Source organism: Oryctolagus cuniculus, chromosome 13 (genome assembly GCF_964237555.1).
Source record: "Oryctolagus cuniculus chromosome 13, mOryCun1.1, whole genome shotgun sequence".
Classification (NCBI taxonomy): Eukaryota; Metazoa; Chordata; class Mammalia; order Lagomorpha; family Leporidae; genus Oryctolagus; species Oryctolagus cuniculus.
In genome coordinates this window covers 105,655,323-105,671,165 of record NC_091444.1, presented here as the reverse complement: position 1 = coordinate 105,671,165, position 15,843 = coordinate 105,655,323, and the positions used below count along the sequence as shown (strand labels likewise).

General features: G+C 54.2%; 1 protein-coding gene and 1 pseudogene across 1 annotated transcript in view; both read left to right on the top strand.

The window, feature by feature from the left end:
• The window catches only part of KIAA1217 (KIAA1217 ortholog), a 659,855-nt gene that overhangs the window by 60,122 nt on the left and 583,890 nt on the right, over positions 1 to 15,843 (top strand). The window lies entirely within an intron of this gene.
• The window catches only part of LOC103350882 (carnosine N-methyltransferase pseudogene), a 35,135-nt pseudogene continuing 34,819 nt past the window's right edge, over positions 15,528 to 15,843 (top strand).

Genomic DNA, 15,843 nt, shown 5'->3' with positions numbered 1-15,843 from the left:
GGAGTGATTTCAATAGGAAGTGTGACTTCTGGGGTCATCGGGATAGGGTATGGATTCTCTTCGCAAGCCAGCGCGCTAGAGGGTGCGCCACCTCTTGCATCCTGCAGTTCCGGGGCTGGTGCTTCGTGGACGGTGCGCACGGCTTCTAGGGAGAATCCAGCCGTCCAGGGGAGGCTTAGTGCTGTGAGATGCATTTGTGCCGAGCACCTGCATGGCGAGGGGGCAATGCCCTGGCCGGCAGTGCGCCCCCTGAATCTGGCTGCACCCTTTTGCAGGTGAAACGTCTTTGCAGAAGTGCCTGCCACTCTGGTTGGTGTCTGGTCCCTGTGGCTGCTGCTGTCATGGCCGCCTCCCTCTGACCTGCCACCCAGCCAGCCAGGGACAGGCACGCGGCACACCTCCAGCTGTGGGCACATCTGTCAGTAAACGCACTTGAAAGCCAAGGAGGGATTTCCTGTTGGCCTCGGCTCCCCATGGGTCAAGTGAGGTGAAGTTAATTCTCATAGTCATCATCAGAGGTGTTTGACTGTTACTGTAAATCTTTGCTTGTTAAGGGACTTGCAGTCTTCAGAGGTAACAATCTCCTTTAGCCATGGTAAAGACGGCCACATGTCTAGACTGCCTTAACCTTCCTAACTCTCTAGTGAGCCGTTGGTGTGTGGGACAAAGGGACCAACTCGCCCAGGTTGCTCACCTGTCTGCTCTTCTAAGTGGGTGCTGGTCCAGACTTCTCTCTGCAAGGTCTCTTCCTTCCCCTCTCCCTCCCTCCTTTCCTTCCCTCCATCCTTTCTTTCCCTCCTTCCTTCCTTCTTTTTTCTCTAAAGATTTACTTATTTATTTGAAAATCAAAGTTACAAGAGAGAGAGGAGAGGCAGAGAGAGAGAGAGGTCTTCCATCTGCTGGTTCACTCCGGCTGCAATGGCCGGTGCTGAGCAGATCCAAAGCCAGGATCCAGGAGCTTCTTTCAGGTCTCCCACGTGGGTGCAGGAGCCCAAGGACTTGGGCCATCTTCTACTGCTTTCCCAGGCCATAGCAGAGAGCTGGATGGGAAGTGGAGCAGCCAGGACTAGGACCAGTGCGCCTATGGGATGCCGGCACTGCAGGTGGTGGCTTTACCTGCTACGCCACAGGGCTGGCACCCAGAGGTGCTTGTTTCTGGCTAACTTCACTCACTGATCAGAAGGTGCAGAACTCTTTTTTGGGTGGCGATACCCTAACACAAAGTGGATGTTTTGGGGGTGGGGATGCAAACCGTCCATGGACCATTGACCAAGGTCCATTGGACCTCGAGGGCGGTTGATGAGAAGGAGGCTGGCCCGGCAGGTTCTCTCCTGCACCTGTCTCTGATCACAGAGAACAAGGCAAAGCTCAAGTGTTCAGTAAGGAACACGTTCCCCCCCACCCCCCGCAAGCTTTTGCTTACAAAAGCAGAAAAAAGCTGTTGTTAATGTTTTCATTTAGCTGACAAAATTGCGGTTATCTATTTTGGGGAGGATTGGCTATCTGTGAACAACTCTGAATCATTTCATGTATAATACAAGCTTTGCTCTTCATCCTGTCAGATTCCAGAGCTCAATTTTCCATCTCCTGAAATAAATACGGAATAGCTGATTTGTGCCGTGCGGAGTAGACCTAACTCTGCAACGATGGTGACACAGATGGGTGCGTGCTCTCCGTGGTAGTGGGCGCTTGACAGAAGTCAAGACGTTGCCTGGGATCCCCTGTGGGAGGGCTGGGTTCAGATCCTGTCTCTGCTTCTGATCCAGCATCCTGCTGATGTGCACCATGGGAAGCAGCAGGTGATGGCCCTGCTACCATCCCCGGAGACCCGGATGGAGCTCCTGGCTCCTGGCTTTGGCCTGTCCCAGCCATGGTCGTAGGGGGCATTTCAGGAGTGAACCAGCAGATGGGAGCACTCATTTCTCTCTCTCTGCCTTTCAAATAAATAAAATTCATTAATTTTTAGAAATTACCTTGACCTGGGAACCAGGGGTCCCTCACACATCTTTAAATGCATCTGGAAAACATGAGTTGCATTGGTGATAAACACGTAACAGCTTTTTCTATTGGCTGAGGTGGGCACTGCTGTATCACTTGCGTGGTTTTTAGCACCTGTGTCAGGCCGCCTGCCCTTTGATGAGCTGTGTGCACTCCGCCTTCCTCATCCCCAGCTGTGGCACCCCGGAGCCCTTGTGGGGAGTTCAGGGAGGCCCCAGGGCCTTGGTCCTGGCTGCTCTGGGCCTCAGTGCCCCCGGGCCTGTGTGTAGCCCCCACCTCCCCTGGGCCAGCCCAGCCACCCTCCGTTTCTGTAAGCACAGCCCCGCTCGATGCACTCCCTGGGATTGTGTCCTTGGTTCCTCCTCATTCAGCCCTGGTCTCCCCTACTGCCACCGCTTACTGAGGAAGCGCATGGTCCCCTTACAGCCCTCAAGGCCTCTGGGAGGGCTCCGTTCTGGTGCCCGTATGAGCGGCGTCCAGAGGGAACCTGGAGCAGAGTTGTCTGGTTACCCACCTGCTACGCTGATGGCAGCCGCGGTTCCCACGGGACAGTGGAGTGTCAGGGGTGCGTGGGGCTACAGAGCCGGGGTGCCTGCCTCCAAGCGCCTTCTCCAGCCCTCCCTCCAGCCTTGTGTGGCTTTGTCTTTCCAGCCTCAGCTTCCCTGGTTGTCCATGTGATGAGCTTCCAGCTCTGTGTTCCTCAGAGGCTGCCAGCCTTAGGCTCTCTCGCCGCCCTGATTTCTCAGAGGGTGGGGTGGCTCCGGGGTCATGGGCTCCAGCCAGGTGCTCCCCGGATTACATGGGGTGCACAGGGCCTCACACAGGATCCCTTCCTTGGTGGGACAAACTGCTTCAGGTACAATAGGCTCAGCACTCTGTATAATGCTTATTTCATTTTATTATTTATTTGAGAGATAGGAACACACACATACACACACACAGAAACGTACAGGCAGAGAAAGATCTTCCATTTCCTGGTTCAGTCTCCAAATGCCTGCAACAGCCAGAGCTGGGCCAGGCCAAAGCCAGGAGCTCAGCACTCCATCTGGGTCTCCCACAAGGGCGGCCGGAACCCAAGCACTGGAGCCGCCACCTGCTGCCTCCCCGGGTGTGCATTGGCAGGAAGCTGGGATTGAGAGTGGAGCAGCCGGAACTTGAACTCAGGAGCCCGGATCTGGGATGTTGGGTGTTCCAGGTGATGTCTCACTGCTGTGCCAAATGCCTCTAAAACATATATTTTAATGCTAATATTGGCTATGGGGGCAGGTGTCTGGAATATCCCAGCTGTATTTCCTTCCTGTGGAGTGATAGGAGTAGACTTGAAGGTGTTATCACCTGAGAGACTTGGAGGGAAGAACTCCGACCCCGAGTGACGACAGGAAGTGTGTACTGCACACTTACACGCATGGTCTCTGTGGTCCACTTCCTACTCACTGTGGGATGCAGTCACTTCTGCTTCATTAAGGATCCAGGATTGATGAGAGATTCAGCAGCCCGCACACGGCCACGCGGTTCATCCGGCAGATTCCAGGGAATGCATGCGGGGCTCCAGTTCTGTGGCACCACAGTGGGGTCCAGGTGTGCATTCCTGCAGAAGAGCATTGGTGGGGGCCGGTGCTGTGGTGCAGTGGGCTAAGCCTCCGCCTGTGCTGCCAGCATCCCATATGGGCACCCGTTCGTGTCCTGGCTGCTTCTCTTCCAGTCCAGCTCTCTGCTTGTGGCCTGGGAGAGCCGTGGAAGATGGCCCAAGTGCTTAGGCCCCTGCCACCCACTTGGGAGACTCTCCTAGTTCTTTGCTTCAATTAAATCTTTTTAAGTGTTATTTATTTGAAAAGCAGAGTGATAGAGAAAGATACCAATCTTCCATCCGCAGGTTCACTCCGCAAGTGGCTGCAATGGTGGGGGCAGGGCCAGACGAAAGCCGGGAGCCAGGAGCTTCTTCCGAGTTTCCCATGTGGGTGCAGTGGGCCGTCTTCTGCTGCCTTCCCAGGAGCATTAGCAGGGGGCTGGATTGGAAGCAGAGCAGCCAGGATTCAAACTGGGGCTCCCATATGGGATGCAGGTGTGCCAGGTGGTGGCTTAACCTGCTGAGCCGCAACACTGGCCCCAAGGAAGATGAGGGTTAAGGGTAAGGGAAAGTTTAGTCTATCGGCAGGGGGTGGGCAGCAGACTGCTGTCTCCAGGACCAGCCCCTGCTCAGGGAGGGCGCTTTGGGATTTTCAGGGACGCAAGGAGGAAGCGCGAGCTGCCCTGGGCAAACCTTAAAGGACCTGCAAGCCTCGGACGTGTGCGGGCACCGAGGTTCGCACGGCCCCTCGCTGTTTCGGCCTGGTGGTCCGTGAGCAGGTGGTGAGACTGAGATCCAGCCTGACCAGCTTGTGCTGCTCTGCAAAAGGGTCTGAGATCCAGAACAGGGCACCGTGGGCCTTAGGACATGGGCGAGCGGAAGCCGGGTGTCCAGACCCCCGAAGCATCGACAGGGTGCTCTGTGTGAGCCGCCTACAGGTGATGGTTGCTTCCTGCCCCAGCCTGGGGTTCCTCCAGTAGAAGCCCTCAAGGCAGTAGTGGCCACTAAGGTGTGATCTATTGGAGGAGCAAATGAGCTCGGGGCCGAGGGTTAGAATCAGTGAGTTGAGCCAAGGCAGGATGGCTGGGAGCCTGGGGCCTGATGGAACTTCGCACCTACGCTCAAGGCCGTATCTGGAGGCTCTGTTCCTTCTTTGGGTTGAGGAAGATGTCAGTTCCACTCCTCTCCCCCAGCTCCCGAGGGTCAGTGATGGACTTGGGTGCTGCTTGGCTCATGGCTGCGTCCTCCTGGGCTCTGCCCATGCCTTTCTGTGGCATCTGTCCATCTTGTCTGTCTGCACACTTCTCCTTCCCTTAAAGCCACCAGTCAGTCACTGTTGGAACAGGGCCCACCCTGGGGACTCCCTTTGCCTCTTGCTCACCTCCGCAAGGACCCTGGCTCCCGTCGGAGGTGCTGGGGCCCACGGTCTGCACGTGTGGCTGTGGGGAGTGGGGCAGTGGCAGCAGCAGCCCCCCTGGTCAAGGAGCCCCGGTGCAGACTTGGCAATCAGTATTCTCGGGGCTGATCTGGGCTCCTGTTGATGGAAGCACTTCGCCAACTGTGAATACAACACAGATGTGAGGCTCAGCTATTGTCGCTAGTACTACACGGCTTCCGCCTGTGGCTTCCAGGCTCCCTGAGATGTTTGGACATCGCAGAGCCGGCTGTCAGTCGCAAAGTGTGAAGAAAGCAGACCGCATCTGGGGAGAGGGGGTAAACACTGGAGCTACACGTGGCTTTTTTTTTTTTTCTTTGCTGAAGATTTGAATTAGGACCTGTAATTAACTTCTGATTCTTTGGAGAGAATCCGAGATAACTCCCCGCTGGGGCTGTGGATAAGAGAAATGTTCTGTTAGGGGAAACTGACAGCTGCCACTCACGGCTCCAGTGAAAAGGCCAAGGAACAGCCTCTCCGAAATGCCAGACTTAACACGTCGAGGAGCCCTCACGTTTGGAAAGGCAGCAGCAGAGAGGGTAGGGTCCCCGCTGCCTGAGGGTCAGGATCCTCAGCCCTTGCTGGGGCACAAACAAGATTAACTCGGAAGGATTCCTTTGTTTTGCCTGCGGAGTGTTTTTCTGAGTGTGATTTTGTTGGCTTTGAAAATGATCACCAGTGGGCATCTCAGACATCGCTTGATGGCTTTCCATCTGTTTCCTGCCCCCCAGTCCCTCACCCCAGTCTCTCCTGTTAGCACAACAATAGATCAGAATGCATTGAGGCCGGCGCCGCGGCTCACTAGGCTAATCCTCCGCCTGCGGCGCCGGCACACCGGGTTCTAGCCTGCGGCGCCGGCACACCGGGTTCTAGTCCCGGTCGGGGCGCCGGATTCTGTCCCGGTTGCCCCTCTTCCAGGCCAGCTCTCTGCTGTGGCCAGGGAGTGCAGTGGAGGATGGCCCAGGTGCTTGGGCCCTGCACCGCATGGGAGACCAGGAAAAGCACCTGGCTCCTGGCTCCTGCCATCGGATCAGCGCGGTGCACCGGCCGCAGCGCGCCGGCCGCGGCGGCCATTGGAGGGTGAACCAACGGCAAAGGAAGACCTTTCTCTCTGTCTGTCTCTCTCACTGTCCACTCTGCCAAAATGCATTGAAACAGGAGGGAAAGCCCCATTGCACAGGCAGAGAAGCGCAATAGAGAACTAGACTGGGGTCTTCGGCGTGTGGATTTGTTTCTCTGCGTGTGTGGAGGTCACGACTTCTCTCCAGACTCGAGGTGTGTCATAACACCACCCAAATGACAGTAACAGTGAGTGAGTAGACATCGGAGGCGGTGGAGGCCCAGGAGAGGACGTGCGGAGAACGCGAGAAGGCTGCAGGCGGGTTGAAGATGTGAAATGCATCCCTGTGTCCTCGCTGGCGTGGACCCCAGAGGGCATCCAGCTCCTCGGCGCTGGGCAGTCCGTGCCAGCTTCCTTGTCCCTACAAGATGATATTAAGGAGTTCTTCACTCCCACGGCTTCTCTCTGAAGGTCGCATGAGGGGCAGTCACTTGGAGTTTGAATGGCAGGAAGGCAGAGAACTGGACACCGTCGCTGACCATGGAACCCGGGGTGTAGACCTGCGGGGTAGCTTGTCCAGACAGCTGAGGTGGGGGAGGGGGAGGGTGACAATTGCCAAGTGGGTGTTCACTCTCGCCGCCCCCCACCCCTGAGCAGCTGGCCAGGAAATCCCTGTACAAAACCATTCTCCGTCTGCTCCAACACGTGGGAGGAGGAGATTGGCAGCCCAGGGTTCACGCAATCATTCCAGCCATGGAAGAGTGTTCAAGTAGTCCAGTGTGGCCACGGAACCATGCTCATAAAGCAGCTCCCAGCTCTGGCAGCCCCTCTGGGGTTCACTCCGGGAAAACGTCTCCCAGGTGCCTCAGTGGCTTGCCCTGTTCTTGCCTGGAATTATTGTCTGAGCAGTTCAAGGTTGGAGACCATCTGAAAGCTAGAACAGTTCACCTAAGGCTGCCCTTAGTTGCAATGCCATTTTTGACTGGAGCTGTGCCTCCTGACAGTAAAACCCCGTATGGAGGCCAGCGCCACGGCTCAATAGGCTAATCCTCCGCCTGCGGCGCCGGCACCCCGGGTTCTAGTCCCGGTTGCCCCTCTTCCAGGCCAGGTCTCTGCTGTGGCCAGGGAGTGCAGTGGAGGATGGCCCAAGTGCTTGGGTCCTGCACCCCATGGGAGACCAGGAGAAGCACCTGGCTCCTGGCTTCGGATCAGCGCAGTGCGCTGGCTGCAGCAGCCATTGGAGGGTGAACCAACAGCAAAAGGAAGACCTTTCTCTCTGTCTCTCTCTCTCACTGTCCACTCTGCCTGTCAAAAACAAAAACAACAAACAAACAAACAAAAAAAACGTATGGAGGAGAAAGCTAACTTTCCTTCTCAGTGACAGGCAAGGCAGTGGGAAGCCGTCCCACCATGGGAAGCTGAGCTGTTAGGAGACTGCACCGGCTCCTGCTTCTGTCCCTTGATGTGGTTGGTGAGGTTGGTGAGTAAGCCTTAGGACCAGGAGGCAACCCTGGCCTCACAGAAGCTTCCAGAAATGACGAGGCTGCTCAGAGCTCCCGGCATGGGCATGGCAGGTGCTCTTTGAAGACTGCTGCCTGGATGGGGGAGTTTACTGTGCACGCCCCGTGCTGCCGGCGCTGGGGTCGCATCCCGGTTGTGCGGGTGGAGGAGCTGAAGCCCACTCTCCTCCCAGAGACGTGTGCGGGCATTTTCTCCCGGTCACTTTTCTCCTCCCTGTGATGGGGAGGTCGCTGTCCACAGGGAGGAGCTGGGCTGGAGCTGGTTCGCCAGCTGAGAAGCCGTCGTCAGAGGACATAGCCCTGGAGTTTAAAGGCACAGGATGTCTGATAGGATGTGGGAGCCCCGTGGTGTGGGGTAGTGACTGGTAGATTCCCGAATCCCCTGCAGCGATGCCGAGGGAGCCACCAGGCCCCCTCCTGCCTCAGACCCACGTTTCCTGGCTGCTGGGAACCTCCAGTGCTTATGATGCGAGCTGAGCCCACCAGGAAAAGGTATGTCGACTCCCCTGCACCCCAGGGATGACCCACGTCCCAGGACTGGCCCAGACAGGGTGCCAGCACTCACCCTGCACCCCCAGGGATGACCCACGTCCCAGGACTGGTCCTCACAGGGTGCCAGCACTCGCCCTGCACCCCCAGGGATGACCCACGTCCCAGGACTGGTCCACACAGGGTGTCAGTGCTCCCCTGCACCCCAGGGATGACCCACGTCCCAGGACTGGTCCACACAGGGTGTCAGTGCTCCCCTGCACCCCAGGGATGACCCACGTCCCAGGACTGGTCCATACAGGGTGTCAGTGCTCCCCTGCACCCCAGGGATGACCCACGTCCCAGGACTGGTCCACACAGGGTGCCAGTGCTCTCCTGAACCCCAGGGATGACCCACGTCCCAGGACTGGTCCATACAGGGTGCCAGCACTCGCCCTGTACCCCAGGGATGACCCATGTCCCAGGACTGGTCCACACAGGGTGCTGGCACTCGCCCTGCACCCCAGGGATGACCCACGTCCCAGGACTGGTCCACACAGGGTGCCAGCACTCACCCTGCACCCCCAGGGATGACCCACGTCCCAGGACTGGTCCACACAGGGTGTCAGTGCTCCCCTGCACCCCAGGGATGACCCACGTCCCAGGACTGGTCCACACAGGGTGTCAGTGCTCCCCTGCACCCCAGGGATGACCCACGTCCCAGGACTGGTCCACACAGGGTGCCGGCACCTTCTCCTGTGCTTCCCTCTGGGATGGCTCTGGAAGGCTGCTTCCCAGCCCCCCCACTCCCAGGCCTCTTTAGCGAATGGATGGCAGCCCGTTCTTTCCATGGCCCTGTCCCTCTGCCCTGCGTGAGGCTCTGCTCCCAAGGCACTCAGCAGTGAGTCAGTCTCCTGCTGGGGAAATCACGCCCAGGCAGCTCCCTCTGTTTGCAGTGTCGCCTTTCTCCGTTTTAAAACAATTTCAGGTAGGATGTGTGTTAAGTAACCTTTCCCTGTCTAGATCCACCCTTACTGCTTTATGGATCATGAACAAATGTTGGTCTTGCACTTGGAGAATCGTTTTATATTTTTATCTGTTTGTTGGAAAGGCGGCAGGGGGCGGAGGCAGTGTGGCACAGCAGGTTACGCTGCCGCTTGCAACATCAGCATCCCATATGGTGCCAGTTCGAGTCCCAGCTGTTCCACTTCCGATCCAGCTCCCTGCTAGTGTGCTTGGGAAGGAAGCAGAGAATGTCTCAAATACTTGGGCCCCTGCCACCCACGTGGGAGACTTAGACAAGGTTCCAGCTATTGTGGCCATTTGTTGAGTGAAGTACTGGGTGAAAGATTCTCTCTCTCTCTCTCTCTCTCTCTCCTATTCAAAGAAATAAAATAAGTACTAAAAAAAAAGAAAGCCGAAAGTCAGAGAGCAGAGGCACTTAGAAATCACCCATGTGCTGATTCATGCCCTAGAGGCTGCAACAACCGGCGTGGACCCAGCCAAGGCCGGGAGCCAGGAACTCAGCCCGGCTCTTCCTCGTGGGGGGCAGAGTCCCAAGTCCATGAACCTTTCCTGTTCATTCTCAGGACGCACATTAGCAGGAAGCTGGAATCAGAGGCAGAGCGGGACATGAACCAGGCACTCTGACCTGGGGCGTGGGTGTCCCCGGCAGCATTCTACCTCCTCTGTACTTTGTAAACAGAGGCTGTGTGCATGCGCCCAGTGCACGTGGGTGCTCTGAGCGCCCTTTCAGCCTGAACTGTGCTCTGAGTTAGCCTTCAGTGCATGTGAGAGCTGTGCAGGCTTAGATGATACCCACCGTGCCAGTGTCTGGAATATTTGAGTATCTGTGGTGTGGGACCTACAGATCATGTGAGTGGCGTGGGTGGTGTGCGTGCCTTATGCCAGCAGGCTTGTATATGGAGCGTGTGGACAGGAAGGCAGATGAGGGAGAGCCTGTAGAGGGACAGCAGGTCAGGCTACATGGTGTCCTGTGTCACACGGAGTCTCAGTGTGAACTTCAGATAGGGCCAAGACGACGAGAGCAAAGGCAGGTGTTTCCAGTTAAGGTCTCAGATCACTGATCCTGTGGAACTCCCGGCTGGGGAATTTCTTAGACATTCAGCCCAGAGATGCCCGAGAGTTGAATGAGGGGCGTGTGCACGTGTGTGCAAGTGTGTGCGTGTGTGCGAGTGTGTGCATGTCGGGAGAAGGGAAGGCTTGTCGAAAGGCGTGCTCTTTGAGTGCTAAGTGTACTCCGTTGTTATGGGACGGTATTCTCCCAGGTGGAAATGACATCTAAGTGCAGATTCGAAGGCATGGATAAACTTGTGCAGGCTAAGGGAGACCTAAGCATTGAATGAGAAGGCGTGAGGGGTCCTGTTGACCTTGACTCGGCTTTATTTTTAGGTAGAGATTCAGGAGTGATTTTTCATTCCTTCCCATCCTGCCCTGATTACTGCAAGTCCGTTTACCTTGCTGATGGCTTTCTATTTTTACGCTCACCGTCCTTGTGTTGTGCGCGGTGGGATGCCATTTTGCATTCCCCTCAATTAGGTAGTGAACGAACAGGATCTTCAGAGCAAACATCTGGGTGGGACTTGGGGGGTCACTCTTGGTGCTCACGTGGCCGTTTCTCTTCCTTTCCTCTGTGGTGTCTTTCCAGGGGTGGTGAATTTTTGCCAGCCTCTGTTGTGTGCTTTTAGGGTTGCACCAACTGTCTTCACCCTTCTGAGGGAGTTGAATTTGCAATGTTGCTTTTGCTTTTTTGCCTACTCGTTGAAGATTGCAATCAACTCCTTTTTGGCTTTCATTGTACTTTTTCAAGTTACTGATTCGCTGGCTGCATGTTATATAAATACAGCTTCGTGAGCACAATTTCTTTGGTTCCCAGGGTGCTTTTGTTTTTAACCCCTTCAGTTCTGCAGTGTCCCACCACACCCACAGCAGCTCAGCCCAGCGTGGCTAGGGTTTGTCCGGGGCACCGTGAGTAATATTTCCATGCTCTAAGAAGCACACAGTGTCACAGCTGGGCCCTCAGCAGGCTGTCTAGAGGGAGAAGCTGCAAGACTTAGTGAACTGGAAGGCATTTTCGTGGCGTTTTTTTTTTTTACGATTTTATTTATTTATTTATTTGAGAGGTAGGGATGCAGACAGGGAGAGACAGAGAAAGAGGTCTTCCACCTGCTGGATTACTCCCCAGATGGCTGCACAGGCTGGAGCTGGGCTGCTCTGAAACCAGGAGCCAGGAGCTTCTTCCAGGTTTCCCACACAGACGCAGGGGTCCAAGTACTTGGGCGATCTTCAGCTTTCCCAGGCCATAGCAGAGAGCTGAATTGGAAGTGGAGCAGCCGGGACTTGAACCTGCACCCATAGGGGATACCGGCACTGCAGGTGGTGGCTTTACCCATTGTCCCACAACACCAGCCTTTGAAAACACTTTCTACACAGGACAGGGACCTTGTACCAAGTTCAACAACTCCAGCAGGGGCAACTGCTGGCGACGCAGGGCCCCTCTGGCCCTTTGGGTGTGTGCTTTCGCACTTCTATTTGGCTTGTGTTCATTTTGGTGGCTTGGTGGCCAGGGTCATGTGCTTTCAAACCCTATTTTGTGTTTGCCCAAGTGCAAGACTTGTGGATTTGGAAAGGCCCACACCCTGGATGAAGGACCCGGAACGTCATGACCAGAAATGGGAAGGGGGCCGAGAAGCTACCCCTCAATACGGTTTCCCAAAGCAGAGAGGCGTGAGATGCAGTGCGTCACGGCAGGCAGCTCAGGTCACGCTCTCAGGTCTGAGCTACGCGCGCCAAACAAGGAGTTAGAAACGGCTGCTGAGACCACGCACTGCCCAGAGAGCTGGCGAGGAGCCTGCTGTGGCTCTGGGACCACAGGGAAAAACGTCGCCAGAGAGAAACTGGGATCCAGGCTCCTGCCCTGCAGATGTGTAGGATCTACCTGCTGCCTGCTGCCCACTCTGCTCTGTTGAGAAATTCACACGAAACTGTCCTGGAACAGCTGTGCCTCTGGCCTAGACACACAACCCTTCCATTGCTGCTCTTCCCAAGAGAACCATCGCAAATGAGCTCACATTCCAAAAATACAGAGCATGGTGGGAATAGAGTGACACAGAGAGACTTAGGAGACCCAACAAAGCAGAACTAGACGTGACAGAACAATCAGAGGGATCCAGCTGACGTGTGTTAGGACGCCCAAAGGGCAGAAGAAGAGGAGAAAAACCGTAGGTCAGGGATGCAGCTGCATCGGTAGTCTATAAATTAGTCACACCCATTTTTAAACGGAAAAGTTGTGAATACGTCAAACAGATGCATCTGAGAGACGCGCAAAGCCGGTGGGTTCGGAGACTCAGCACTGCACAGAAGTGAGACCTTCCCAACATGACAGTCAATGACATCCACATAAAAATCTCAGTATTTTTATAGAAATGGATCCATTGATTTCAAAATTTATATGAAGGTGGAAATGGACAGGATATCCAAGACCGTCTAAGAATGAAGCCGGAGGGTTTGTGTTGCCTGAAATCAACCTTTTTGTAGAGTTGCGGGAAGTGTGAGTGTGTTGGGGTGAGGAAGGCAGACATTCGGTGCAGCAGTCAGAGCTCAGAAGCCGACTCTGCACATCCAGTTACCTGGGGCACAGCCGGGTGCCACTGCAGTACCCCCTGGGCAGGATGCACCAGTCTTTGTGGAAGATTGCACTTAGACTCCCACGCATGCCAGATTCCAAGATGAACTCCAAGTCGGCCATAGATTAATATGGTATAAAAATAAAGCTTCAGGGGCCGGCGCTGTGGAGTAGCAGGTGAAGCTGCTGCCGGCAGTGCCGGCATCCCATATGGGCGCTGGTTCAGGTCCTGGCTGCTCCACTTCTGATCCAGCTCTCTTTCCCAGGGGCCTGGGAAAGCAGTGGAAGATGGCCCAAGTCCTTGAGCTCCTGCACCCATGTGGGAGACCCAGAAGAAGCTCCTGGCTCCTGGCTTTGGATTGACCCAGCTTTGACCATTGAGGCCATTTGGGAGTGAGCCAGCAGATGGAAGACCTCTCTCTCTGTCTCTTGACCTCTTGACCTCTCTGTAACTCTGCCTTTCAAAATAAATACAGGCCAGCCCTGTGGCTCACTAGGCTAATCCTCCGCCTTGTGGCGCCGGCACACCGGGTTCTAGTCCTGGTCGGGGCGCTGGATTCTGTCCCGGTTGCCCCTCTTCCAGGCCAGCTCTCTGCTGTAGCCCGGGAAGGCAGTGGAGGATGGCCCAAGTCCTTGGTCCCTGCACCCCATGGGAGACCAGGAAAAGTACCTGGCTCCTGCCTTCGGATCAGCGCGATGCACCGGCCGCAGCGCGCCGGCCGCAGCGTGCCGGCCGCGGCGGCCATTGGAGGGTGAACCAACGGCAAAAGGAAGACCTTTCTCTCCGTCTCTCTCTGTCTCTCACTGTCCACTCTGCCTGTCAAAAAAAATATATATAAAAAATAAATTTCTTAAAGATGACCCTGGAAAAAACATCTTGATGAGATAGAAAAATGCCCTTAAACAGAACACACCCCCACACCCCCAGGAAAATACTACCAGAAAAGATGGATTGACTAGACCATTAAAATTAAGAACTTCCTTTCAGTCTCACCATTAAGAGAACCAAAAGTTTTGTGTGAGATGTTTGTGATACAGCTATCACTTGAGTGTATAAAATCTAAAATATATAAAGAAGTTCTACAAATCAATAAGAAAAAAAAAGAAAACCCAATAATAGTTGGGCAAAAGACTTGAATAGGCATTTCCTAAAAGAGAACCAAGATATTCGTTAAGTATACAAAATTGTGTCCAGTATTATTAGGGAAATGACATTAAAACTGCAGTGAAATATACTCAACAGAACAGCTTAAGAAAATGTGATGCCAAGCGCTGGGGATGTGGAGAAGCAACTGGAACTTCTAGACATAATGTGGAGTGAAGAAAGTCAGGTGCAAAAGAGAGAAAGTGGATACACAGTTCATGCAGATGGATGATGGATTTCATACAGCAGTCAAGCACAGACGCGACTGATCTACAGTGGTGGACATGTGCATAGCCTGATGGGGGTGTTTCTGAGGTGCTGCAGTATTGTGTGTCTTGATCTGGGAGTCAGTGACAAGGTCATGTTCACTTTGCAAATATTCATATTGTGCTTTAATGATCAAGTTCTCAAACACAGAACACAGCCGTGCTGTGTGTGATTGATGTATATACAGTGTGTGTCTGTCTAGTATATGAACTGGAATCACACGCCCAACCATCCATTTCATAATGTTGTCTGGGATGGGAGGGGAGGGAGCCAGTGGACACTCAGCGTTGTCTGAAATGCCCCAGTCCCAATAAGGGAAAACACACAGCACAAGTTAACGTTGTGCTGAGATGTGTTTGTTCTTTCTAACATGATTTTCTGTTGGTTAGGTATATTTTAAACTTTTTTAAAAAGGCACTTGAGTGGCCAGCACTGTGGCATAGCAGGTTAGGCTGCAGCCTGCAGTGCCACTGTCCCATATGGGCACTGGTTTCAGTCCTGGCTGCTCCACTTCCAATCCAGCTCCCTGCTGATATGCCTAGGAAAGCAGTGGAAGATGGTCCAAGTGTGTGGACCCCTGCGCCCTTGTAGGAGACCCAGAAGAAGCTGCTGGCTCCTGGCTTTGGATAAACCCAGTTCTGGTCAGTGTGGCCATTTTGAGAGTGAACCAGCACATGGAAAGCGCGCACTCTCTCTCTCTCTCTCTCTGTGTGTGTGTGTGTGTGTGTGTAACTCTTTCAGACAAATCTTTAAAAAGTACAGACATTTGCAGGGTAGGTATTTTGTGCACTGGTTCAGCCCACATCCCACATCAGATGCCTCAGTTGAGTTCTGGCTCCTCTGCTTCTGATGCAGGTTCCTACTGGTGTGCTGGATCCTTGCCACCTACATGGGAGACCTGGCCGGAGTTCCAGGCTCCTGGCTTCAGCTGGCCCAGTGTCCAGCTTTGGCAGAGCCCATCCCTGGCTATTACAGGTGTTTGAGAAGTGAACCAGTAGATAGGAGAGCTCTCTTTGTCTCTTTCTGCCTTTCAAATAAGTAAAATACATGAACTTTTTTTTAAGCTAATCCTTCAGCAAATCAGGGATAAGAATTGGAGGGGATGGCTGATTTGGAGGCGGGACTTAGGGAATGGTTGTGCTACTCTAAGTGTGTGATGGTGAAGGCAGGGCCCAGTGAGTGGGTGGAACTTGAAGACCAGATGCCACAGAAGAGAATGGCAAGACCTTGGCCGTGGCTGGGTGGGGAGGTAAGCAGCAAACAGACTCAGAGGCATCCTGAGAGGATGCTGTGTCGTGCACTGTCCAGGACGTGCAATGGAGGACTAAAATATTGCTGAAAACTTCAGTTTGAAATATGAGCTGGACACGGAGTTTTTCTGTACGACCATTTGAAATACCTACAAAGATGTGATTTGGTAGGCATGGTGACGAAGCGACAGGTGACTGGTGACTAAAAGCCGGGGAGAAAGCAGTAGCCGTGGCCCTTCCGTGTTCTTTGTCATGTGGTGAGCAGAGTTCATAGTTTGTTTAATTAGGGTGCATATACAAGGCATGTCGCCACTTCTAGTGTGGGCTAGAGTTAATTCACGTGCATTGAACACCAGATGGTTATTTGTGTATTTGTCATTGTACTTAGCACACACCATAGTAGGAGCTCTCTACAGAGTTCACAGATGAAGTACTGAAAATAGTTGTTATTGCCCCCGTGGACTTCACAAACTCTGCTCTACTGAGATA